This window comes from Bos indicus x Bos taurus, chromosome 21, assembly GCF_003369695.1.
Source record: "Bos indicus x Bos taurus breed Angus x Brahman F1 hybrid chromosome 21, Bos_hybrid_MaternalHap_v2.0, whole genome shotgun sequence".
In the NCBI taxonomy this organism is placed as follows: domain Eukaryota; kingdom Metazoa; phylum Chordata; class Mammalia; order Artiodactyla; family Bovidae; genus Bos; species Bos indicus x Bos taurus.
The window spans coordinates 54,036,258-54,063,842 of NC_040096.1; the positions used below are offsets into that span (position 1 = coordinate 54,036,258).

At 37.9% G+C, this 27,585-nt stretch overlaps 1 pseudogene; it reads right to left on the reverse strand.

Annotated features, from left to right (window-relative positions):
- LOC113879607 overlaps positions 1 to 26,111 on the reverse strand; it is a 48,744-nt pseudogene extending 22,633 nt beyond the window's left edge.
- Between the last annotated feature and the right edge of the window lie 1,474 nt (positions 26,112 to 27,585).

Genomic DNA, 27,585 nt, shown 5'->3' on the forward strand with positions numbered 1-27,585 from the left:
ATTATGTTGTCATGTTGCTAAACTCTCTTGACTTGGAAAAAATACATATGCACTAGACAAAGAAATTCTTCAAATATCTTCCTGAAATTATTGAATTACGTGATATAGAGAGACTATAAATCTGTTTTTATTATTTCCCCCTTTTCTACTGCTTTAGCTCTATTTTCACTTCAGAAGGAAAAGGAAAGAGGTTGTTAACGTGACATCAGAGACACAGTTTCAAAGATGTGTCCCCTGTGGTCTTCCAATCCCACTTGCTGTCTCTATAATTCAGGAAGAAACAAGATTACCTGTTTCATTCCAGCAACTTGACAGCTCTCCTAGTTGAGCTAATAGATTGTAAAGTCCCTCTTAAGTACTTTAGACAAAGAATGCAGTTGTATTCTTGCTTCTGAGATTCTTAATAATTAAACTTGAGTGTGTGCTGTCACAAAAGGCTTGTCTGCTTTTAAATCTGTTTGAGTTTATTTTCTACAAAAGCAGTTAAATTTTCAAGAATGTTTATACCCTTAATTGCAAACTCCTTAAAGACAGGGACTGTTTACTCTTTTTATATCCTCTGCACCTAATACAGTGCCACCCACAATTGTCAGTGCTCGACAAATATGTAAGGAAAGGAAGGAGAAGAGAAAGGGAAAGGAACAGGGAAATTTCCTACAGTGAAATAATAACCAGACAGCATCATTCCCTGAACTTTACCCTTGTTCTGCTCAAGAAATTTTAAATATTAAATTGAACACTTCATTTAGCCATAAATATGAATTTATTTAAAATTATTTAAAACTTATCCTACCTGAGCCGATATGTAGCATCAGAGAATATTTAGTATTATGCTGTAATCTCTTTTATGCCACTGTTCCTAAAAATATCATTTGTTAAAATCACTATCCCTCATTTAAAAAAAAAATATAAAATGTTTGGGGCTTCCCTGTGGTCTCATGTTTAAGAATCAGCCTGCCAATGCAGGGGGACATAGGTTCCATCCATGGTCCGAAAAGATTCCATGTGCCATGGGGCAACTGCACTCATGTGCCAGCAACTACTGAAGCCCACACACCCTAGAGACTGTGCTCTGCAACAACAGAAGCCACCGCAATGAGAAGCCCCATGCATTGCAACTGGAGAATAGCCCCTTTTCAAAGCAACTAGAGAAAGCCCATACACAGCAAGGAAGACCCAGTGCAGCCAAAAATACATATTAAATAAATTTTTTTTTAAGTTTGGACTGTTTTTTTAAAATACAAAAATTGTACATGCTAAACCCAGTCATCTCATCTTTGTATCCCTAGCACCAGATAGCTACATAGTTAGAGTCTGGTAAATGTTGAACTAAATCAAGTAATTTTTAACCCAGATTAAATGCACACATCTCCTCAAAACCCCCTAAGGGTACTGGGGACAAGCTTTCCTGGAGATGAACAAGTTGTACAACTTGAGGAAACCAGGGCCACCTGGGGAGTAAAACCAAGTGTTCTGAGTTTTTCCTTGTAATCCTGCTTCTGAGTCTGGTTTTGCCTTCTGAGGCCAAGGAGGCCCTGCTCTAAGGGCACCACAGACAGTCTCACTGACTCCCACCACCCAATGCCAGTACCCTGGGCATTGCAATTGGAATACTTCCCTTGATGAAGAGGAGAGGAAAGTGCCTTCTCAGAAATGCTCTTTCCAAAGTTAGCATGCTCCCATTATCCAAGAGGGCATAAACCATTGGTCCAAATGATTGCATGCCCCTTACAGTGGGCAATTTGATGCATTTCTCTTTAATAAATGAACTAGCTGAAAAAAATTATTCATGCTTAGCTTAGCACTTGGAAAATGTGTTTTTTTTAAAAAAACAAACCTATTTTAAATACATATTTTTAAAAAGTATAAAAAAGTATGGGGCTTCCCAGGTGGCTCAATGAGTAAAGAATCCGTCTGCTGTGCAGGAGACCCAAAAGATGTGGGTTCGATCCCTGGGTAGGGAAGATCCCCTAGAGTCAGACATGGCAACCCAGTCTAGTATTCTTGCCTGGAGAATCCCATGGACAGAGGAGCCTGGTGGGCTACAGTTCACGGGGGTCACAGAGTAGGACACGCCCTAGCAACTGAGCACACAGCATGTAAAAAAGTATAAGCTTACACATGAAGGTTGAGCAGAATTTGCCACCCTCACAATATACCTTTTTGGCATAAGGAATATAGTTGGTTATTTTTAAGAAACAGCAAACAAAGAGAAGCTCTGAAAATGTAATAGGAGTTACCCTTTTACAAGAGAAATTTACACTTATAAGGGAAATTGCCATTGTAACGGTATCTCCCTCTCTGTACCAGGAGGAGAATGAATAATCTCTAGAAACTCTTATCAACCGAGAAGGCACATAAATCTGCATAATAATCATACCATTTATCATTTTTGCTTTTCCTAGTAATTTCCCATGACCAGCCTCTCCCTGCCCCAACATCTTTATTTTACTTTTGCCTGAAAATAGTGTTTAAGGTGGTGACTTGGGCCACTTCAGGGAGTTACTCAGTCTTCCTGGGTATCTCCTCTATGTACAGGAGGTATGCGTGTGTGTGATAAGTGGCTCAGTCGTGCTCAACTCTTGTGATCCCATGGACTGCAGTCCACCAGGCTCTTCTGTCCATGGAATTTTCTAGGCAAAAATACTGGAGCAGATTGCCACTTCCTACTCCAGAGCATCTTCCTGACCCAGGGATCGAATCAGCATCTACTGCACTGGCAGGCAGATTCTTCACTGAATCACTTGCGAAGCCCATACAGGAAGTATAAATGTTATTAAACTTCTGTTTGTTTTTCTAATGTTAATCTGTCATTTAATTACAGGGACGCTCAGCCAAAACCATAGGATGAAGGAAAATTATTGTTCCTCATCTACATCCTGTAAACAAAAGAAAGTTGCCCACCATTTGGTTCCACAAAGATCAAGTCATTAGCCACTGCAATCACTGTACAAGTACACCCTGAAAGGAGTTCAGGATAAAGCAGGATATGTCTGCGTTGTATATATGACCCCTAGATAGAATGTATATCTAAGGAAGAATTTCATGGGGCCCAGATTCTTGCACCTTCCATATGTTGATAAGCATTAAAAATATTAACTGAGATACATGATTCTTGTGACTAGCAGTAACTTTTTACCAAGATGTGTATTTGATTTTCAGGCCAAAAAAAGGAAAAAAAAAAAAAATCATATGTATACTGACTCCTCCCCTGGGCAGGAGTTCCTCAGAAGCTATCTGAGAAGCTGTCTCCTGTCCCCAGTAAGCCCCCAAATAAAACTGAACTTCACAGCTCTCACATTCTGAGTTATTTTTTTCCCCCACTCAATAACCCATTCCCCACTTTCCAAGAATAATCACTATTTATATTTTGACATACTTTCTTCTTGAAAATTTTAATTTTCCTAGTGTTTTAATAACTGAGACTTTGTATATAATTTTATATCTTGACTTTTTGCATGGTACTATACCTAATTATCTATGACCCTCTGTAAAATATGGTAGCAATTTACATTCCCACCAGAAATAAATGAAAGAAATCTTATCACATACTGAAATTTAAAAATATACATTTTGAAAATTTCTATTTTTTTCATTTTTAAAAAAATTTTGTATCATTCTGCTTTAGCTTCAAAAGACTTAGTCGTTTTCTAAACCACTCTCTAAAGGCAAAACAACTCTCATAGATTCAAACATTTAAAAAAATTTAAGTCATCATGTTTCATTTCTTTCCAGCAGAAAGAAGATTGCTTGATTATTGATCCTGCAATACAGTAGAAAGTGGAGTGGAAACAATTCTAAGAGTCAAATTGCTAATGATCCATATGTATAGTATTTCCATTATCCCATCTCTTAGAGAAAGTTTCAGAACATTTTAGCTGAATAGGTAGGGTTACTTCTTATGGATACAAGTCTCGATACCAACTGGAATTGAATAAAAAGATGACCATAAAGAACTCAGAATTTAAGACAGGAGTGGGGGGCCACTTCCAAAAAACGGTATGAACTTTGCTTTTGACTGTATGCTGAACAAGTCGACGGTTTTTCATGTCCAAGAACAGTTACTTAACTTGGACAAGTTTATTTACGGGATCTGGTAGTATCTCATGTCTTCTTGGTAATTTTGAGAGTTGTCTTAGAGGCCAATAATTAAATTAAAGGAAAGAAATCTACTACTTTAATTCAAAATTTCTTTCTTCTAGTTCCCAATCACATGTTACAAAAAAATATGTATATAAATTTTGCTATTTGGTAAGAGGAATAGATTCATCAAAACTGAAAAGTACTGATTCTGTATTTCTCATAAGATCTAAGCAACCGCAAAAAGAAGGCACAAAACAGCATGAAAGACTCACTTGGAAATTTCTATTCAGCAAGATGAATAGGTTGAGTCACATGAATTGCCACAATTCAGCTATTTTTAACCTATAGAAACAACAATTTCACATTATTCAACCTAATATGCTAGTAAATGTTACTTTTAAAGAGAGAATTCTTGATTGCTGATACCAACTAAAGGGGCAGAAAACCATTCATTATATAATAGCAAGAGTATATGTTGCAACATTGTCATTAGCAATTATTAATAATTACTGTAATTAAGAACTTAAGAACCCTGTTCTTAGCCCACACACCCTACTTATGCTCTGACAGGTGCTATAATTTCTTGTGTATATGACTATTAACTGCACTTATCACATTGCTTCACAAATGCACATATAACTGTAAGCTCTCTGAGGTCAAGTCCCAGGTCGTCATATCTAGCACTTTCTCAAGCAGAAAGAGGCACTCAATTATATTTTGAGGGTTGATAAACTAACATAAACTGGAAAAATAATTCTGCTGTCCTAGATTATTTTTATTTTATTATTATGGAGAGAATTCATTCAGCTCAGGATAATACAGATTTAAGTTGAGAGAATGCAACCTGGGTTTCAGCTAACACCATTAAACTGTAATGTGCATCATTGTAACATCTTAGATTCAATGAAATATGGTAAATTAAAGGGGAAAATCTTAAATATGGTAAAATGAAACTCCCCACACCTTTCATTGTCAATGAGTCACAAACTCTGTTGATGTCATTTCGGAACATTTCTTACCTCTCTGTGAGCAGTGACTCAGGCTCTGGCATAGCTCATGAGCTAAAGTGATAATGCTTTAGTCCCGCCAGATTGTGGAGAACTCATATATTACAAAGAATAAAGCCAATTATCTTTTTACTGTCTGGTTTCTATAGAATATTCTTGTATTGTCAGGCCATAACATCAGCATTGTCACATCTATTAAATATCTTAAACCATCTGGTAATAAAAGTGAGCAAAAGAATTCAAACGGCAATTTCCTTCAAGATTGCTAACGCCCTTATGTGCCTTCCAGTGTACACAAATGGTCTGGATTGCTTTTCCTTTACTTAAGAGTTTGACAGAGTGCCGTCTTTCTCCAAATATAAAAAGGACTATCTAAATGAAAAATCCAAAAGAGCAAACCATTTCCTCCAAAAATACCATTACGGTAATATCATTTTTAGTTTTTGTTGGGTTCATGAAGAGTCCTGCTGTGTTTTGTACAGAGAGCCATCAATCCACTGTTGTCCTCAGCAGAACGAGGATATTGGATCATATATTCTTGAAATTGTTAGTTCAAAATTTTCTTGATTCTGAGTTTTTACATCTACCATGTGGTGAATATCAGAGAGTCAAAAATGTCTGCATTCTTAACTGAACGTTTTCATTTTTGAATGTTTGCTACCACGGAATTAGCTCAAATATATGATACAATAAAAATAACATGAAAGCTGGAGTCAACAGCCTTTGAATAGGTAAGATAAAGTCATGTCTTAGGACAACTAACCTTTTACTAAAGAGAAAGTGCGATCATTTCAGATTCAGCAGTCCTAAATTAGAGTCCCAGCTCTCATACTCATTAGCTGTGTAAACTCAAAACAAGTGAGAATGATTACTAAAGCCTGTTTTACAGTTGGAAAAACTGAGACTCACTGAGATTAAGAACTTAAGCACTTTCCTAATGCACAAATTAAAACAACTGTTACCTATAATTAGTTATCAGTAATATAAATATTATTTTTATTCCTACTTGTTAGTTACATTGTTAATGTAGATAATATTGTTACCTGCAAATGTTAGTCTAAATCTAAAGTATTATCATCATTTAGTTATTGCCTCTGCTAGGCTAAGATCAGAGCAACTGATCTTTGATTGGAGAATCAAATATAAGCAATATTCTTATTTTTGACTTTTAATAAATATTTTTATCGTTATTACATTATTGGAACTTTGTGCCCATATGTAGTGATGCACCCAAGACAACACACAAGGCACCAGGAGATGGTACTGAGAAGATCCTTGATCCCATCTTATCAAATAAGAATCATAAAATAATTAAAATTCAGTTCAGTTCATTTCACTCAGTCCTGTCTGACTCTTTGCAACCCCATGGACTACAGCACGCCAGGCTTCCATGTCCATCACCAACACCAGAGCTTACACAAACTCATGTTCATCGAGTCAGTGATGCAATTCAACCATCTCATCCTCTGTCCTCTCCTTCTCCTTGCCCCTTCAATCTGTCCCAGCACCAGACTCTTTTCAGATGAGTCAGTTCTTCGTATCAGGTGGCCAAAGTATTCGAGTTTCAGCTTCAACATCAGTCCCTCCAATGAATATTCAGGGCTGACTTCCTTTAGGATGGACTGATTGGATCTCCTTGCAGTCCAAGGGACTCTCAAGAGTCTTCTCCAACACCACAGTTTAAAAGCATCAATTCTTTGGTGCTCAGCTTTCTTTATAGTCCAACTCTCACATCCATATATGACTACTGGAAAAACCACAGCTTTGACTAGACAAACCTTTGTTGGCAAAGTAATGTCTCTGCTTTTTAATATGCTGTCTAGGTTGGTCATAGCTTTTCTTCTAAGGAGCAAGTGTCTTTTAATTTCATGGCTGCAGTCACCATCATCTGCAGTGATTTTGGAGCCCAAAAAAATAAAGTCTGTTGATGTTTCCACAGTTTCCCCATCTATTTGCCATGAAGTGAGAGGACCAGATGCCATGATCTTAGTTTTCTGAATGTTGAGTTTTAAAACTTTTTCACTCTCCTCTTTCATTTTCAACAAGAGGCTTTTTAGTTCTTCTTCGCTTTCTACCATAAGGGTGGTGTCATCTGCATATCTGAGGTTATTGATATTTCTCCCGGCAATCTTAATTCTAGCTTGTGCTTCATCCAGCCCAGCGTTTCTCATGACATACTCTGCATATAAGTTAAATAAGCAGGGTGACAATATACAGCCTTGACGTACTCTTTTTCCTATTTGGAACCAGTCTATTGTTCCATGTCCAGTTCTATCTGTTGCTTCCTGACCTGAATATAGGTTTCTCAAGAGGCAGGTCAGGTTTTCTGGTATTCCCATCTCTTGAAGCATTTTCCACCGTTTGCTGTGATCCACAGAGTCAAAGGCTTTAGCATAGTCAATAAAGCAAAAATAGATGTTTTTCTGGACCTCTCTTGCTTTTTTGATGATCCAATAGATGTTGGCAGTTTCATCTCTGGTTCCTCTGCCTTTTCTAAATCCATGTTGAACATCTCATACTGTTGAAGCCTGGCTTGGAGAATTTTGAGCATTACTTTACTAGCGTGTGAGATGAGTGCAATTGTGTGGTAGTTTCAGCATTCTTTGGCATTGCCTTTCTTTGGGATTGGAGTGAAAACTGACCTTTTCCAGTCCTGTGGCCACTGCTGAGTTTTCCAAATTTGCTGGCATATTGAGTGCAGCACTTTCACAGCATCATCTTTCAGGATTTGAAATAGCTCAACTGGAATTCCATCACCTCCACTAGTTTTGCTCGTAGTGGTGCTTCCTAAGGCCCACTCGACTTCGCATTCCAGGATGTCTGGATCTAGGTGAGGGATCAAACCATTGTGATTATCTGGGTCATGAAGATTTTTTTTGTATAGTTCTTCTGTGTATTTTTGGCCACCTCTTCTTAATATCTTCTGCTTTTGTTTGGTTCATACCCTTTCTGTCCTTTATTGTGCCCATCTTTCCATGAAAGATTTCCTTGGTATCTCTAATTTTTTTTTAAGAGATCTCTAGTCTTTCCCATTCTATTTTTTTCCTCTATTTTTTTCATTGATCACTGAGGAAGGCTTTCTTATCTGCCCTTGCTATTCTTTGGAACACTGCATTCAACTGGGTATATCTTTCCTTTTCTCCTTTGCCTTTTGCTTCTCTTCTCTTCACAGCTGTTTGTAAGGCCTCCTCAGACAACCATTTTGCCTTTTTGCACTTCTTTTTCATGGGGATGGTCTTGATCTCTGCCTCCTGTACAATGTCATGAACCTCTGTCCATAGTTCTTCAGGCACTGTATCTATCAGATCTAATCCCTTGAATCTAATTCTCACTTCCACTGTAAAATCATAAGGGATTTGATTAGGTCATACCTGAATGGTCTAGTGCTTTTCCCTAGTTTCTTCAATTCAAGTCTGAATTTGGCTATAAGGAGTTCATGATCTTAGCCACAGTCAGCTCCTGGTCTTGTTTTTGTTGACTCTATAGAGCTTCTCCATTTTTAGCTGCAAAGAATATAATCATTCTGATTTTGGTATTAACCAACTGGTGATGTCCATGTATAGAGTCTTCTCTTGTGTTGTTGGAAGAAGGTGTTTGCTATGACCAGTGTGTTCTTTTGGCAAAACTCCATTTGCCTTTGCCCTGCTTCATTCCGTACTCCAATGCCAAATTTGCCTGTTACTCCAGGTGTTTCTTAACTTCCTACTTTTGCATTCCAGTCCCCTATAATGAAAAGGACATCTTTTTTGTGTGCTAGTTCTAGAAGGTCTTGTTGGTCTTCATAAAACCATTCAACTTCAGCTTCTTCAGCATTACTGATTGGGACATAGATTTGGATTACTGTGATACTGAATGGTTTGCCTTGGAAACAAACTGAGATTATTCTGTTGTTTTTGAGATTGCATCCAAGTACTGCATTTCAGAGTCAAAACTGACTCCAAATAAATGCTCTATGTGTACTAAAAAACTATTCCTATTTCAGTGAGTTTTGAGAAAAACGTCTCAATAAAGTAATATTACATCAAAATATCTCAATAAAATTCACTAAGATGTGAAGACAATATTTCACTAGAAATAATTTTAAACATATTTTTTAGACACAAATATTTTCTTCTCCCTAGATTCCTGCACCTTTCTATATTCCCTAGTATATGAGCCACCCAAAAACCATCTCAGGAAAATCTAGTTTAAAAGTTTCACCTTCTAGAAATAAAAAGAAGAAATAAGCAGTTGTTCAAATCTCTGAAGTTAATTTCCAAAAACTCTTCTTTGGTATGACACTTAAATTTTATTATGATATTCCCTCTAACATTTTATTTCCTGCAGTGAATAATATACATAAGAAATTCCGAGAAAGGAGAAATGAAAAATATCTTTTTGAGATGGAAGATGTATATTTTGGTAGTAGCATCACATAGGATTTCTCCTCAGCAATGAACATCTGCTTCCTTTCGTTATGATTGTTGTTACAATTTCAAACGGCCATATGACAGCATTGCCATATACTGGAAATGCAAATGTTCAAGAAATATTCTCAAATGCTCCCTATGAAAGTATAATCAAGAAATAATTTTTAATGATATATGAAAAGCAAAGAATAAACAAATATAAGGAATCAAGATTTAAATGTATATTTTGTGTGGTGCTTAGTCACTCAGTCGTGTCTGACTCTGTGACCTCATGGACTGTAGCCTACCAGCTTCCTCTTCTAGCCTAGAATTTTCAGGCTAGATTGCCATTTCCTACTCCAGGGGATCTTCTTGACTGAGGAACCAGACCATGACTATTGTCTCTTACACCTCCTGCATTGGCAGACAGATTCTTTACCATGTATACTAAATGCAAGATGTCTTATAACCAAATTTATTGCCCAGTATTTTGATGCTCTAATAAGCAAGCAAAGAAGTAGTAAGATAATTTTACCTTTAAGAGGATGTAAAAATATCTCATTCCATTCACTAAAGGTAAAACTAATACAAAAGAGAATTTTAGAATGTATTTGCTAAAAGGATGATCAAAGTTACGTCTTCTACTTCTGAAGCAAATTTGGGCTTAACTTAAGGTGCTTACTTGATAACTCTGCCTTTTAAAAACTCAAACAATTTACCTAAAGCTGATGTATAATTTTTGCTGTCAACTTGAGGAGATTTGTTTAAATACTTTATTGTAAAGCATTTTGACAATCCTACAGATTAGATGATATAAATTACTCTTTTTTCTCCAGTTCTAGCAGAGCATGTTAAATCCCAATCTTCCCATGTCCTCCCCATCTGTACCTCACAGTAGAGCCCATCCAAAGGAGTCAGCAATCCCTTAACACCTGCCATGTGTTCCCATCTCTGGGCCTTTCTCATGTGAGTTCTCTCTGGCTGGATTGCCCCTTAACCGTTTCTCACCATTCTGCCCTCCCGTGGCATCTGAAGAATTCCTTTGACATTCATTCTTCCTACATTTCTTCTCCTGTCTGTTTGTATGTAACCTGATGTAATTACTGTCTTCCTGAAACTCTCACATCACTTTGAACCTTTCCTAAGGTACTTATATTCTCATGCTTCTATTATCTTACGATTAATTCTGCATTTTTCTTAGATCCACTTCCTGTTACATTCATTACAAATTCACTTGTATTCAACATGTACATCGAATGAGTATTCTCTGTGTACAGACTATGTACCATGATCTGACTCAATAAATATGAATATGATATTACCCTGGCCTCATAAAATTTACTTTGAAAGCATGACCCACTCATTTTTTCCTACCATTCATGCTTTGAATGCTATTGTGCAAATATTAGTCATAAATCAGGTATTTGTATAATTTAAGTCATTACAACTCGAGTGTTGATAATAAACAAAAAATAAGAGAGGTAGCTGACAGTTTTGTATGTTATGTAAAAACCGTTAATACCTGATGTGAAGTCAATGCTCCTCTCTAAAACTGATACAGTAAAAGTAATGACTAACCTTAACTTTGGGGATGCTATGTAATATGGAGAAAATTAGCCTGGAATGTTACACAAACTAATTTTTTTTTTAATTTTTTCAAGATTGTTCTACCCTACAGGCAAGATCAAACTTAATTAACATCATTAATGATTCCTTAAACATATTAAGTTTTATAAAGCACCCTCTGGGTCACATCATATGTTGTATAAAACAGAAGGGGGATAAGTTCTATTCAAGTCTAATCATAGAAACCCTAACAATTAAAACTATTTTCAAATAATTTCACAGACACATGTACTTTGTAAAGTTATTTTTCCAAGCATAAGCACTCAGCATTCAAGTGGAAATAAAGACAAAATATCTGGAAATCTAAGTTAGGGGATAATTTCCACTGTCATGAGTATTTCCTCCCTCCATAACTTGCATATGAGTGAGTGAAAGTCACTCAGTCGTGTCTGACTCTGTGACATCATGGACTATACAAGTCCATGAAATTCTCTAGGCCAGAATACTGGAGTGGGTAGCCTTTCCTTTTCCCTTCTCCAGGGAATCTTCCCAACCCAGGGGTTGAACCCAGGTCTCCTGCATTGCAGGCAAAGTCTTTTCCAGCTGAGCCACAAGGGAAGCTCAAGAATACTGGAGTGGGTAGCCTATCCCTTCTCCAGCATGTCCTGACACAGGAATCGAACCAGGGTCTCCTGCATTGCAGGCAGATTCTTTACCAACTGAGCTATCAGGGAAACCCAGGGAAACTTGCATATGATCATACACAAAAGCTTCCTAAAAATCACTTTCACTTAATTTTGGATTATCTAGCTTGGGCAGGCCTAAGAAATTATGAATACCAATAGGTGCTTCCAAAATATCACTTCACAAATGTGATAAGAGATAATTTTACATTTTACATGTATTAGATTAGATCAGATCAGATCAGTCGCTTAGTCGTGTCCGACTCTTTGCGACCCCATGAATCGCAGCACGCCAGGCCTCCCTGTCCATCACCAACTCCTGGAGTTCACTCAGACTCACGTCCATCGAGTCAGTGATGCCATCCAGCCATCTCATCCTCTGTCGTCCCCTTTTCCTCCTGCCCCCAATCCCTCCCAGCATCAGAGTCTTTTCCAATGAGTCAACTCTTTGCATGAGGTGGCCAAAGTACTGGAATTTCAGCTTTAGCATCATTCCTTCCAAAGAAATCCCAGGGCTGATCTCCTTCAGAATGGACTGGTTGGATCTCCTTGCAGTCCAAGGGACTCTCAAGAGTCCTCTCCAACACTACAGTTCAAAAGCATCAATTCTTCGGCGCTCAGCCTTCTTCACAGTCCAACTCTCACATCCATACATGACCACAGGAAAAACCATAGCCTTGACTAGATGGACCTTTGTTGGCAAAGTAATGTCTCTGCTTTTGAACATGCTATCTAGGTTGGTCATAACCTTTCTTCTAAGGAGTAAGCGTCTTTTAATTTCATGGCTGCAGTACAAGGTCATAATTCCCAGACTAAACAGAAAAAAAAAAATAGTATAAAATCACTTTACCTTTTGAGAAAGTATTTTTTACTTCATTAATCAAAAATAGGCAATGTGTCAAAAATTACACTCATATACGCACATATCCCATGATCAAACTATTGAGAAATTTTAAAACAAATTTCTTTACATACTCTGAACAGGGATAGAGAGACGTTTCCACCCAGTCAAATCTTGGAATCTTTTGCACAAACTGCCGTCTTTACATCAAATCATAATGAGAATCCACTTTCTCAGCAGGAATAAAGTATTTTCCTAAGCACCGCTACCACTGTGTGCATAGGTGAAGCCAGAGGCTGTTGTAAACTAACATACCCAAACTGACACACAAGTGCAAGACTCTGAAATGGCTGCACCTACTTATTGAAAAGTTAATTTTTGCTGGCAGAGTAATGATTTCTTTCTAAAATTTAAGTGAAAACGGAAGAGTATTTTTCAAACAAAATAAATTTTGTTAAATACTACCCCTTAAGAAGAAGCAAGAAATTGTTAAGAAGAGCTCTATTCTCCTTATTTTCTGTGATAATGATTGTGCCAAAAAATAAACAATAATTATCCAGGAGTTTCTGGTTGATATTAGAGAAAGAGAAAGAGGTGGGGTGGGCGGTGTGTGTACATTCACACCAGAGCTATGGCAGATGGTGACTTAAAGATCTTTTCTTGTTACTGAATATTTCCCTTGTGTGATTGTGCCCTAAAATGGTTCTGATAGTGTTATGGATCTTGGTGTTAATTTTTGAGTTAGGACTATCATACATTTTCTGTAAAGACACAGACAGTAAGCATTTTAGGATTGGAGGGCTACTTAGGTCTGTCATATTTTATTCTTTGTTTTCTTAAAAACCCTTTAAAGAAGTGAAAACCATTCTTAGTTTTTTGGCTATTCAGTAACAGGCTAAGGCTGAACTTGGGCCGTGGGGCCTAGTTTGCTGACCCTCCTTTGAATTCTCATTAGATGGCAAAGCATGTTGCAAGTTATGTAAGTTGTGTAGCAGTAAATATTAGCCAAATGCAGAACCTGTTCTGATAATTTTTTAAATGGAATAAAATCAACAGACCTGGTGTTGCCTTAGGAGGAGCTTCTGAATTCAGCATCTTCTAGCAGTTTCCATTGAGACAGTGACTCCATGGGGCTCTGCAGTCAGAGGAAATTTAACCAGTGAAGATTTCCAAAGCTCACTAGCTAAACTACATTTATTTTCCGTCTTCTTTCTGTTTCTTTCTTTCTCTTTCCCTCTCTCTATTACACGTGCACTCACTCACTCACACCCCCTCGTCTTTGCATTAAGTAGATGCAGAGCAGCTGTGTGCAATTGTCTTCTGAACCTGAGCAAAAGAGCCTTTTCAATTCAGCGGTATTTTTAAGTTGTGTCTTTCTAAATACATGCTGCTGCTGCTGCCGCCAAGTCACTTTAGTCGTGTCCAACCCTGTGCGACCCCATAGACGGCAGCCCACCAGGCTCCCCCATCCCTGGGATTCTCCAAGCAAGAACACTGGAGTGGGTTGCCATTTTCTTCTCCATCTAAATATATCACTTTAACCTTAAGACAATCCATCCCATTTGCTTTATTCTGTCCAGATTTTTTGGGTACATAAGGATTTTTCTATTTCACTGAACAAATCTTTATCAAATGCCTACTATGACCATACCAAGATTCCCAATTTTAATGTGGATATGAATCCCCTGGGATGTTGTTTAAAGGCAGGTTCTGATTTAGTAGGTCTGAGGTGGTGCCCACAATTCTGCATTTCTAAGGAGTTCTCAGGCAAAGCTGATGCTGAGCATTTCTGAGCCATAATTTGAGCAGCAATAACATGAGGAAAACAGGTGTGTATACAGGCGATTACAATACCACATGGTGAGCGCTATTTGAGAAAATGTGCTATGAAAGCATACAAACTTGAACAGAACACACATTTCAAAATTCAGGAAAAACTTCTTGGAGTGTGTAAGAACAAAACTGATTTTAGGAAGAGTAGGGGTGATGTGGATAAGGCAAGAGTACAAGTAAGAAGGCAGGGAAAGAGGTGGAGCTGAAATTCCTGGTAGAAGAAGCAGAAGACCATGCAAAGCAGATGTATAGTGGCTATCAGAAAAATACGAAAAAAAAAAAAAAAAGCAGTGGGTAACTTAGAAGATAAAGCAAGGAGTATTTAAAGGAGAGAGAGAGTGACAGTGGTTCCATTTAGAAAAAGTTGAAAAGTATCTATTAGATTTAATAATGACATTTGGTGATCTTGGTGAAAATAATTTCAGTAACTGAGTGGACACAGAAGCCAGATTACAGCAAGTTACAGAGTACTGGGCGGGTAAAGAAAGCAGATGTTTTGTGTTTGTTTTGTGATAGAAGAGACTTGAGTTTTTCAATTCTTCTGGGAAGAAGAAAGTAGGGAGAAATTGAAGACACAATAAAGAGGAAATGATCAGTACATTAAGATCCCTGAGGAGGGAGGAGATGAGCTCAAAAGCAAAACTTGGAAGAATATTAGGAGATTCCTAGGTATATTTCACTGTAACAGAAAGAAAGAAATTTTTTAAAGTCAGTGTAGACTGAGCCAAATCTGTGTTTGTTGGTTGAAAGTTGAAGGAGATCCCCTCTGTAACTTTTATGTTCATTAAAAATTAGGAATTATATTTTTATTCTGAAGGGAAAGGCAATAAGAGCAGGAGTTTCAAAAGCATGGAAAAGAAATTTATGGGAAATGGAAGAGATATTTAGTTAAAAAAAGGCTAAAAATGTCCACATGTATTTGATCTCCCAACTGTTTTGTGTTTTTATGCTGGAAGACACAATGGATGTGACAGCGGTCTGAGTCCTGGCCCACTTCCACACTAGCAGGAATCCTGTTTTCCTTTTGCCAAGGTGGAACTCCACCAGGTCCTGGTTTTCTGGCTGGATTTTCCTCTACCTTCCCTGTTCTGAATACAGGTCCCTTCATCCACATCCTATTCTTTGGGCCTGGACTCCTAGGTTACTAACACAAACCACAAGTTACTCAGAGTTTATTATACTACATGGAACTTGCTTCTCAAGTCCTCTCATTTCATGCTTACTCACTTGTGTATCCCTATGCATATGTGTGTACACATGTGCACACACACACACACAAACACATACTCATGTGTCCTCAAAACTCTCCACTTAGATCTCCTAGATATCTACCACTATTGCAGACATCCTGGAATGTGAAGTCAAGTGGGCCTTTGGAAGCATCAATACAAACAAAGCTAGTGGAGGTGATGGAATTTCAGTTGAGCTCTTTCAAATCCTAAAAGATGATGCTGTGAAAATAATGCACTCAATATGCCAACAAATTTGGAAAACTCAGCAGTGGCCACAGGACTGGAAAAGGTCAGATTTTATTCCAATCCCAAAGAAAGGCAATGCCAAAGAATGTTCAAACTACTGCACAATTGCACTCATCTCACACGCTAGCAAAGTAATGCTCAAAATTCTCCAAGCCAGGCTTCAACAGGACATGAACCATGAACAGATGTTTAAGCTGGATTTAGAAAAGGCAGAGGAACCAGAGATCAAATTGTCAACATCCACTGGATCATAGAAAAAGCAAGAGAGTTCCAGAAAAGCATCTACTTCTGCTCTATTGACTACGCCAAAGCCTTTGACTCTGTGGATCACAACTGTGGGAAATTCTTCAAGAGATGGAAATACCAGACCACCTGACCTACCTCTTGAGAAATCTGTATGCAGGTCAGGAAGCAACAGTTAGAACTGGACATGGAACAACAGATTGGTTCCAAATCGGGAAAGGAGTATGTCAAGGCTGTATATTGTCACCCTGCTTATTTAACTTATATGCAGAGTACATCATAAGCAAAGCTGGTATGGATGAATCACAAGCTGGAATCAAGATTGCTAGAAGAAATATCAATAACCTCAGATATGCAGATGACACCACCCTTAGGGCAGAAAGTGAAGAAGACTAAGGAGCCTCTTGTTCAAAGTGAAAGAGGAGAATGAAAAAGTTGGCTTAAAACTCAACATTCAGAAAACTAAGATCACAGCATCTGGTCCCATCACTTCATGGCAAATAGATGGGGAAGCAATGGAAACAGTGACAGACCTTATTTTGGGGGGCTTCAAAATCACTGCAGATGGTGACTGCAGCCATGAAATTAAAGAACACTTGCTCCTTGGAAGAAAAGTTATGACCAACCTAGACAGCATATTAAAAAGCAGAGACATTACTTTGCCAACAAAGGTCCATCTAGTCAAGGCTATGGTTTTTCCAGGAGTCATGTATGGATGTGAGTTGGACTATAAAGATGCTGAGCACTTGATGCTTTGAACAGTGGTGTTGGAGAAGACTCTTGAGAGTCCCTTGGACAGCAAGGAGATCCAACCAGTCCATTCTGAAGGAAATCAATCCTGAATATTCATTGGAAGGACTAATGTTAAAGCTGAAACTCCAATACTTTGACCACCTCATGAGAAGAACTGACTCATTTGAAAAGACCCTGATGCTGGGAAAGATTGAAGGCAGGAGGAGAAGGGGATGATAGAGGATGAGATAATTGGATAGCATCACTGACTTGATGGACATGAGTTTGAGTAAACTCTGGGAGTTGGTGATGGACAGGGAGGCCTGGCATGCTGCAGTTCGTGGGGCCGCAGAGTCAGACACAACTGAGTGACTGAACTGAACTATCCTTATGTGTAAAATCCACAAAGCTCCTTTTCTTATCGGTGATTGACCAGTGCAATCTCTAACCACCCAATTTAACTCCGGAGAAGAATTGCAGACTACTGCATTTTCTCTATAATGCCTGCTTTTGATTCAAGACCACATCTGACAAGGATCTAATAAAATCAGTATAAGATGTATGAGTCATTTTTCCTTCTGAGAGTAAAAATCTGAAGCTTGATTCCTGTTCACAAGTGCTGCTACAAGGCTTTACAGAGGATGGAAAAATTTCTAGTCCAGAGTTATCTGAAAGAAATTAATCTATGAACTCATCAGATTTCCTTTACCTGACTTAGTAGGAAAAAAAGTATGGTGGGGCCAAGGGGAAGTTGATGCAGTTTAATATCCAAACTGTTTTAGGAAAGCCTTCAGGCATATTGATTATGAGTGTAATCCTCACACACCACCTGATTGATTCTACTATTTAGGAAAATTAACGTCTTAAATGAATTGAAATTTAGAATTGTCCGAGTGTTTTATGATAATAAATAAGAGACTTTCACCTAATTTCATAATTGTTTTTAAAACCCTCTACAGACAAGACATGTCGCTCGTTCTTTGTCCCCTAGAGCAGACCACATCCACAGCGTGTGTTTAGAGGCCTTTGTCTACAAGGGCAATTGTTACTAATTTTGTTAATGACCTCCTCTCCCTTACTCCACTAAAGGTTAAATTTACCAGAACCATTAGCTAGATACAACGGTTGCTGCTGTTAATGAAATGTGTATCAAGTCCTCAAGTTATACCATAGAAGAGTTAAAAGAATAATGTCAATGATGTCACATTTTAAAATATAAATTTCTGAAAAATAACTATTTTACACTGTTAATTTGCTTTACTCAACATTGAGTTAACTTCGGCCAGAAAAATATGCAACCTTGAAATAGAATCGAGTGTGTTTATACTGTCAGTTACAAATACAGTCTAGCTCCTTGAAGATTCAGCTAACTCATTGATACAGATCAAGTTTACGGTTATCTGGAGACAGAAAGCCCCTCATAATTTACAAATGTTCTGCAAAATTCTGGACATCTCTTTCATCTCCACATATATTAATATTTTGCATCCAGGCATTTCCCAAGTTCTAGGGCACACAGATATTCAAAGCAAACAGGTATCTGAAGCAAACAGTTGAACCCACGCATAAATTTCCCACTTCTACTCTTTCAACAAAGAAAATTGGAGCATCCCCTTCTTACTGAAATTGTTACTCAAGATCTATGGGTCCCAAACCTTTGCTCCCCGGCTACGTGGGCCTCTGCTTTCAGGAAAACAAGTGTAATCAACATCTCCTGCAAGGAAATCCATCAGTCTCTCTCCCCTTCTCCTCTCTCGGCCTCTTGGCCTGCCTCCTGTTCCCTCTCTTCTGCTCTTTACCTCTCACCTCACTCATACACATGGGCACACACACAGAGACTGTTTGTGGACGCAGTTTTCTTTCCTTCTGCTAAAAATGACTTTTTTAGCAAGCATTCAAGTTTAACACCTAACGCGAGAATGTTCCTCTGAAGAAACTTGTGGATAGTTATGCTTTGCTTTTCATTTTTTCAACATGTGTTTTCCTGACATAGCTATTGTTTTAGAAGTCTATAATTAGTAAAGCACACAGCCACTATTTTTATTTTCCATCTGCCAGGTACTAAGTTGTCTCTGGAGTCTCCCAAAGAACAGAAGCCAACATGGCTCTTTTCATGGGCATTCTTGTTTACCAGAGTGGGTGTCAGTGACAGCTGAAATGAATAGCCACAGCTTAGGGAAATGGTTATGTTTCTTAATTGTTACTGGGCTGTGAACAGGAAAAGCCCAGGGATAAACATAAAACAGTTTTAAAAATGTTGGCTCGCTGTTCATTTAATTTTTTCAGAATCTACCATGGTGAATTGTGTTAAACACTGTTAACAGAATTAGCTTTAGTTACTGAAGCAACTTCACAACAACCTAAGTGAGTCTCAGGCTACAAATATGACTGAAGTTAACTGCATCCTTTCAATAATTAGCATTCTCTTCAGTAAAAGAAAATATTTGAAATCATAACTTTAAAAAAAAAAAGTATTCCTGTGTTACTGATGGGACAGGAGTGTAATTTAGAGGTATCCACCTGCCAATGCAGGAGACTCAGGAGACAGGGGTTCAATCCTTGGGTCAGGAGGAACATCCCCTGGAGGAGGAAATGGAAACCCTCTCCAGTATTCTTGCCTGGAAAATTCCATTGACAGAGGAGCCTGGCGGGCTACAGTCCATGGAGTCACAGGGTTGGACACAACAGAGCACACACACGATACTATAGAACTGTGTTTAACTATTTAATTTATCCACCTTTCTCAGCATTCTGTAACATTCTTACATTTACCACCTAGGACAAAAATATTGTGAAGAAAATTATTTTAAAAAGTATTTTCCATCAGTTAAAGATTGTAATAATAGAATCTTAATCCAATATACTCTGTGCTTATCTTCACCTTCTAAGCACCCTAATCCCTTCAGGTGAGCTGCTGGGTGCAGCAAGGAGTAAGAAAAACAGTCAAGACAGGTCAAAATAACAATCATTCACGAAAGCCACTACCTTCCAGTCTTGATTCCTTAGTGAGCCTCCAGATATGCATGACCCCCCAAACTCATGAATTTACAATCCAATACAATCTCTTTTATTTATAAGACAGTCTTTTTTATGTATACACCTATTATTTTCATTAAAAGTCCTTGGGACCTCTTTGTCCACAATAAAAGATCCTCCCAAACTTCCCGCTTTAACCCTCCTCTAGTGTACAAGCGTGCTGGCACACTTTCTACTCCATTCCTAATTAAGATTCACATTATTTGCCTGTGACATGGTTCATTGTAACATCATTAGTGCAATAAGGAAACCCCATAACTTGGACTAATAGCATAGTGCTTCCCCACATCAACCTCAGGTGAATTATCTCCTTCACTTGCTTATATTCCCACAACTCTTCACTCTTACAGTGGCAGGAATATAAACACTACATATTCTAGTCATGTACAAATATTTATTGAGTACTTACTCTCCCTGGCGGGGTTGCAAAGAGGCAGACACGACTTAGTGACTAAACAACAGCGACTATGTGTCAGGCGCTGTTTTATTTATCTTTCTCTCATTATCACTGATATCAAGAGAGTGAAAAATATACCATCCCTTGAGAAGTTTGCATTCTTCAGTTGCGGCGGGGAGACAATAAACACCAACAATAATAAATGAGAAAATTAGAATAGAATAGAAGTAACAAGTGGAAGAGAAAAAAAGCAGAGATGATTAGGGGGAGAAGGCATAGCCAGAACAGGGTTGAAAGCATTTGCTATTTCACCTATGGTGGTCAGATTGAGAACGTGACTGACACTGGCATAAAAAACATCTCTTATGTTTACCCTTAATCTCCACTGATATATCATACCCCAGTTCACCATGTATATTCTCTATTAATAAAATGACTATGTTTCCCCCTTCAATACACAAGATTTGACTCTAATCTACCCTTCCACAAAAGCAGACTCTCTTAGCACTTAAGGTCTAAGCAGGAATTAATTAGATACAGCATTATCTATCAAACTGATCTTGGAAATATACATCTCATTAGCATGTCATGTGTGAAATGGAACGATAGCACCTTCTTCCAGGCTCCTAGCAATAAATGATCTGCAAGGGCATTAAGAAAGACCTGTGTTCTACACCAGTGATTCCCTTTATCCTACATCATAATCATTCAGAGGACTTATTAAAATACAGATGGCTGGGCATCTACCCCAGGGCTTCTGATTGAGTAGATCTGGGATGAAGTCTAAGAATTTGCATTTCTAACTATTTCCCAAATGATGCTGATCAGAACATTGAGAAACACTGTTTTGCACCAATCTTAGTAAAGTTACAATGATTTTCCAACTCAGTTGTCAAATGCCACATGAAGTTCACATTCTCAATTCCAATTCTATATAATTAAAGGAAAGAGTATTATTTTAAAGTATTTAAAATTATTTTTTTTATCTTAATCTTTTCTTTATGCAAGGCAAGGGAAAGGAGAATAAACTGTATTTTTTCCAACTCTACTATCTGTCAGATATATAATACTATCTACCAAATCAAATGAAACAAATCCCTTCTTTCTAGAACCCAAACAATATTCCCCCAAAGATTACATCACATTCTTAAACTTGACAGTGTGTATTTCTAAGATGCTCCTAGTAACTCAAGCAGGTTAGCTCTAAGCTCAGCAAAAATTCACACTCCTCTTCACTTTTCTCATCAACTGTGGAAAATCCATTCTTTGTGTATAAGAAACTAAAACACTGTAAATGAATACAAATTAAGAGTTTACAGGTAGGAAAAGCACAAAGAACTCCTTCCCAAGCACCAAAGACCTGGATTTCAAATATTTCTATCTTGGTTCCTAAGCAATCCGATCTCCATCAAAAAAAAGAAAAAAATGGTACGCCAAACTGATGGATGAATTAAAGAGATAACTCGGCGCAACAATGGTTCAGGACTGCTTTCAGAAACCCAGTGAAATGAAGCAAGGCTAGCGAGCTACGTTTTGCAAGCTGTAAGATTGTCTCAGCTCATTTTCGTGGAACTGAATGAAGCCTTGCCTATAAAGGTTTCTTAGGCAGGAGGGGAGTACTACTCCTTTCACTACAGAAATGAGCTTTATGTGCTGTACTTGTCAAGGTCTGCTGAATGTGTCAGGAAGACAGCAAAAATAACAGAGGAAAAGGTTTTGCCTCCTTATAAATGAACACTGGCAGCTGTTGACCATCTAAAGATTCCTTTCCCTTGATCAAGCGATCCTGCATACTTTATAAAGTCATATTCCCCAAGTAAATAATGAGATGTTTATTAAAACATGTTAATTAATTTTCCTCTTTAAATCACACAAAGAAAAGATACTGAAGACCAAAGAACATGGGTTAAAAGATAAAGTAGATCTACTTGCTTGTTAAATATAATTGTTAAGAAAGTTATTCTTCACATTCTAATACTGGGTAACCTGAGTAACCTAAGCCACACTTGGGTGTTCATTAATAAAGGGTATCATATTATGAGTCGTGATTGAATTTTGCTAGTTTTGCTACTAAATTCCCATCCCCATAAGATCTCCAGTTTTGTGTAAAATACTGTGAACTCTTTTTGGAGATATTGAGAGTGGTCTCACTTGTATTCCTGAACTGGTCCTGCCTATTACCACTTGACTCTGTCATTTCCTCCTCTTCTACTTGTCCACTTCAACGACAGCTCACTTCCAGCCACTTCTGCCAAGGCCCCTGTTCCTGATTAAGCTGCATGAAGTCATTTTACTTCTGTCTGTACTGTCTGTATCGGTAAAGTTCAGGCTTAAATTGAATCCCATGCTATATGTAACATACTTTTTCTAAGTTTAAAGTTTATGTATGCTGCTGCTAAGTCGCTTCAGTCGTGTTCGACTCTGTGCGACCCCATAGATAGCAGCCCACCAGGCTCCTCTGTCCATGGGATTCTCCAGGCAAGAACACTGGAGTGGGTTGCCATTTCCTACTCCAATGCATGAAAGTGAAAAGTCAAAGTGAAGTCGCTCAGTCATGTCCAACTTCTAGCGACCCCATGGACTGCAGCCCACCAGGCTCCTCCGTCCATGGGATTTTCCAGGCAAGAGTACTGGAGTGGGGTGCCATTGCCTTCTCCAACTAATTCACAAGTTTATTATGCAATAAAATAACAGAGGCTTTGAATAAGTTAAACTGGTTAGTAACAACTAATCAGTTTTCTTCAGTGATCACTGTTCTTCTACATAGGCAGGATAATTAATCCACGGATGGTCTTTCTGGTCTATCTTCAACTATTCTTACACTACATAGTCAATTAGGGACATTGTTTTACAGATATATGAAGAGAATACAGGTAGCTTTATGTAAGTTGAGTTTGTTAAATCCATTTGTCATGACAGGATTTCTGACACAAAAATTGCTCACTGCACACTGAACCCCAGAGAAGTGATGAAACAAGACAGCTGATGTTAGGAGGTATATGGGAGTGGGGTAGGGTGAGAAGTTTATGTATAGCCGACACCAAAAATGGTGGCTTGTCTGATGCAATGTACTATTTCATTTAAAAGGTATTAAATGAAATTTATTATATGCTGGGAAGCAGAGAAAGAGAAGCTAAATAGATTACAATGTGGATGTGGCAGGGATTATGGGAAGTTATTGCGCTAACTATAAGTCTTTGTTCTCTTCCTCTTTCATTGGACGCTAATTGCCAATTAATTTTCCTTAGTTTTGTGTTTTGCAGTGATGAGATTTAGCAGGCAGAGAGACTGGAGAGTATGAATAAGGATTCAGGCTTTAGGCTCTCCTGAGAAAGAAAATGAGAGAGTGAGAGAGAAAGAGAGAGAGAGAGAAGCCCTTAGCAACCCTCTTGTGCATTATTCTTGACAACAGTCTGAGGACCAATGATGCAGGCTCTCAGGGGAAATACCAAAGCTCTGCACTAATGGAGAAAGCTTGGCTGGGGAAACTTACCCCTGAAAAGATGGATTGGTTCTTTCTTATACTTCCTACTTCAAAGTTTAGAAGAACTCTAGACTTTGCAGCTAAGGAGAACTGGAAACTGAGTGGTTTCAAAGGAGCCTGACAACCTGCCATCTCTCGCCTTTATTCTCCAAAGAGGCAAAGACTATACCACCCCAAAATCAAATATTCAGCCAAGATATCATTCACATAGGAAAGGGAATCAAAGATATTTGCCTATTGGCAAAATTCCTCAACAAAATATTAATAAACTGAGTCCAAAAATGTATAAAAAGAACTATGCACCATGACCAAAAAAGGATTTATTACAGGTATGCAAAGCTTGTTCAACATTTGAAAATGAGCTAATGTAATCTATCACATTAACTGGCTGAAAAAGAAAAAGCATTTGATAAAACCCAATACCTATTCATGATAAAAATTCTCAGCAATCAGGAATAGAGGGGACCTTCCTCAACTTAAGAACATTCACAAAAATCCACAGCCAACATTGTTCTTAATGGAGAGAAACTGAATGCTTTCCCCTAAAATAGGAAACAAGAGACATTAACTGAAAGTCTTATCTAGTATAATAAGAAAGGATATACAGATTGAAAAGGAAGAAATAAAATGGCTTTAGCTCACAGTTGATATGAGTGTCTACACCAAATCCCAAATAACAGACCAAGAAACTCCTGAAACATATAAGTGATAATATCAAGGTTTCAGGATACATAGTTTAAAACAGAAGTTAGTTGATTCCTATACAGCAGCAATAAACAATTGAATTTTTCAGTTAAAAATATAATTCCATTTGCAGGAAAATCATGTAAAAATCTAACAAAATATTATAAGCTCTACAGGAGAAAAACTACAAAACTCTGATAAAAGAAATCAAAGAAGATCTAAATAAATGAAAAGATATTTGATATTCATGTGTAGGAAGACAATATTGCTCAGATGTAATTTATTCCCAATTTGGTCTATAGATTCAACACAGTCTTCTCCAAAAATTCTAACAAGTTATTTTGTAAAATCTAATTTTAAGGGTTTTATATGGAAACATGAAGTAGTCAGCACAATACTAAAGAACAAAACTGGAAGACATATACTATTAAAGCTAACTTCAAGACTCAATATAACAAGACAGTGTGGTGTTGGTAAAAGAAAACAAATAGTTCAGTGGGATAAAACAGAAAGCCAGAAACAGACCCATGCAAATAAAGGCAACTTCTTTAACAAAGAACCAAAGGCAATACAATGTAGAAAGGATGGACCTCTCAGTAAATGGTGCTGCAACAATTAGATGCCCATATACAATAAATGTATAAACCCCTTCATATACCTCATACCTTTCACAAAAATTACCTTCAAATGAGCCATAGATTTAATATAAAATTCAATACTACAAAATATCTAGAAGGAAACAGAACAAAATCTAGACAAGATTGAGTTTAGTGATGAGATTATACATACAACTTCAAAAGCATCACCCATGAATTTTAAAGAAAATTTGATGTTAGACTCTATTAAAATTAGAAACCTCTGCTCTCCAAAATACATTGTTAAAAGTAGTTAAGTCCCCTACATGTGAATGAGTTTCATTTCAAGAGCCCATTTGTAAGCCCAGTTGACTCATAAGTCCAACCAAGTTAGCCTAGGTACCCAGCTAACACCATCAGATATATAGTACTGTACTGTAATAGATTTATACTTTTCACACAAATAATACATAAAAAGAAGTAAACATAAAAAATAAACAGAACATTTTTAATTTTACAGTATAGTACCTTGAGAAGTACAGTACAATGGCTGGCATAAAAGGGGCTGCCATCGAGTGAACAGGCAAGAAGAGTTACTGACTGGAGGAAGGAGAGGAGGTGGGACATGGTAGAGCTGAAGGATCTTCAGCAATAGGAGAATGAGAGCAGGCTGCAGTTTCACTCACGCCTGACACTGATGGCACATGTTCTGGTTCCTTGCTGGATTCAATTCATTCTACCCTCTTGAAAAAATAACCCAGTGATATCTGGGTAGTAGCTCTTCTTTTCTGCTCATCACGGTCGCACTGGATTGCATTCTGAACGGCTGCTGAAACCTCCATGTACCATTCTACATTTGGGTCCAGGGCCTCAAAAGCTAACTGTGCCTCTTCAAATCAAGAAAGCCCCCTCACCATGTTGTGTTGAGACTCTCTTTGGTTCTTTTTTCTTCCTCTTGTCTCTCTTCGCCCGTTCTCTGGGCCTCCAGTTCCATCAGGTCTTCATTAGCAAGCACCTCGTGTTGCACAACAGTGCTGTACAGTAAAGTGCAGAAAATCACAACCTCCTGTAGAGGAGGCATACGTGTTACAACGTACGCCAGACACACGAACTTACATGACTGGACATGGGAACGTATTTCGCCTCTTTGAAAGCTCACAACCTGAAAGTTCGTAGGTAGGGGGCTTGTTGTATCAAATATAAGTGATAAACTTAGGGAAAATGTTTTCAAAAGACTTCCCTGATAGAGCACTGGTATCCAAAATATTCAAAAAGCACTTAAAACTCAAGCATAAAAATAAAAACAATCCAACTTTTTTAAAGAAGCAAAAAAATCTGAATAAGTATCTCATGAAAGAAGATATACAGATGAAAAATAAACAAAGGAAAAGATGCTATCATCATTGATCATCTTTTAACTGCAAATTAAAACAATGATATACCTACAACACCGCTACACGCCCACACCTATGAGATAAATCCATGCTACTTGTCCCAGGGTAAAAGACTTTAAAGATAGAGAACAGGTTAAACGGAGTTACCCAAGGGGCATCTTGGGTACAGACATCTCCTCTGATAGCAGCAGCAAGCCTTCTGACTAGATCGTAATGGCCAAGGATACAGAAGACACAGGAGCCGTGCCACACACCAGTGGGGTCCCAGAAAATGTAAATATCTGTGAGTGGATGACTAACCATGATAACATTATTCAAATTTGAACTTCTAGTTTCTCCTTATTGGGAAGGAAGTCTTTTGAGCCCCATGGAAAAAAGAGGATGGCATGGGATGAGTGAACAGATGGTAACAGGCAGGGCTCTTCTCCAAGCGTCCAATGTACTGGTGAATTCGGATATCCTAGTGATGACACTCACAGGCCAGATCCCAAGACTTCAATTGCAGTCACTGAGACAGCTGACCACTTTTCATTTAAAACTCATTATTTGCAGAGTGCCACATGATGCTCTGAAGGACAGCAGTGCTGAAACAAAAACTAGGCTCCCTCTGAGATTGCTGTTATTAGTATCTGCAGAAGAATATTTGAGGCTTCGATTGTTTGTTGGCATGATGAAGTGGCAATGTTGGCATTGAATGAAAAAACCTGGCAAGTATTGGAGGCAATACATATGACCCAATTTAACATAATGAGTTCTATGTTGACCAATAATGCTGGGCCAGGAATTCCTCTCCCATTCTCAACCTGGAAGTTTGCTGGAATTTGACATATATTCTACCATTAGGGAGATTTCTTTAAGAACATAAATATAAAAAGGAATATCACCACTGTGACTAGTCTCTTGACACAACACACTGTGTTTACATGATTGCAAGAGAAACTTAGGTGTCAGGGAAGAAGGTCTAACTTCTAACTAATGTTTTTGTCTAGTAGACAACCAAACACATGCAGCTATCATTTCTACTATAATACACTTGATACTAAATTTGAAAACTTCACTTGTAATAGAACCATTATAAAAGACAGCCATGCCAAAACAAGAAATGTGGGGGCATGGGCAACACATAAAAAGCCAGAGACAACCCACAAACCTACTGTTCAC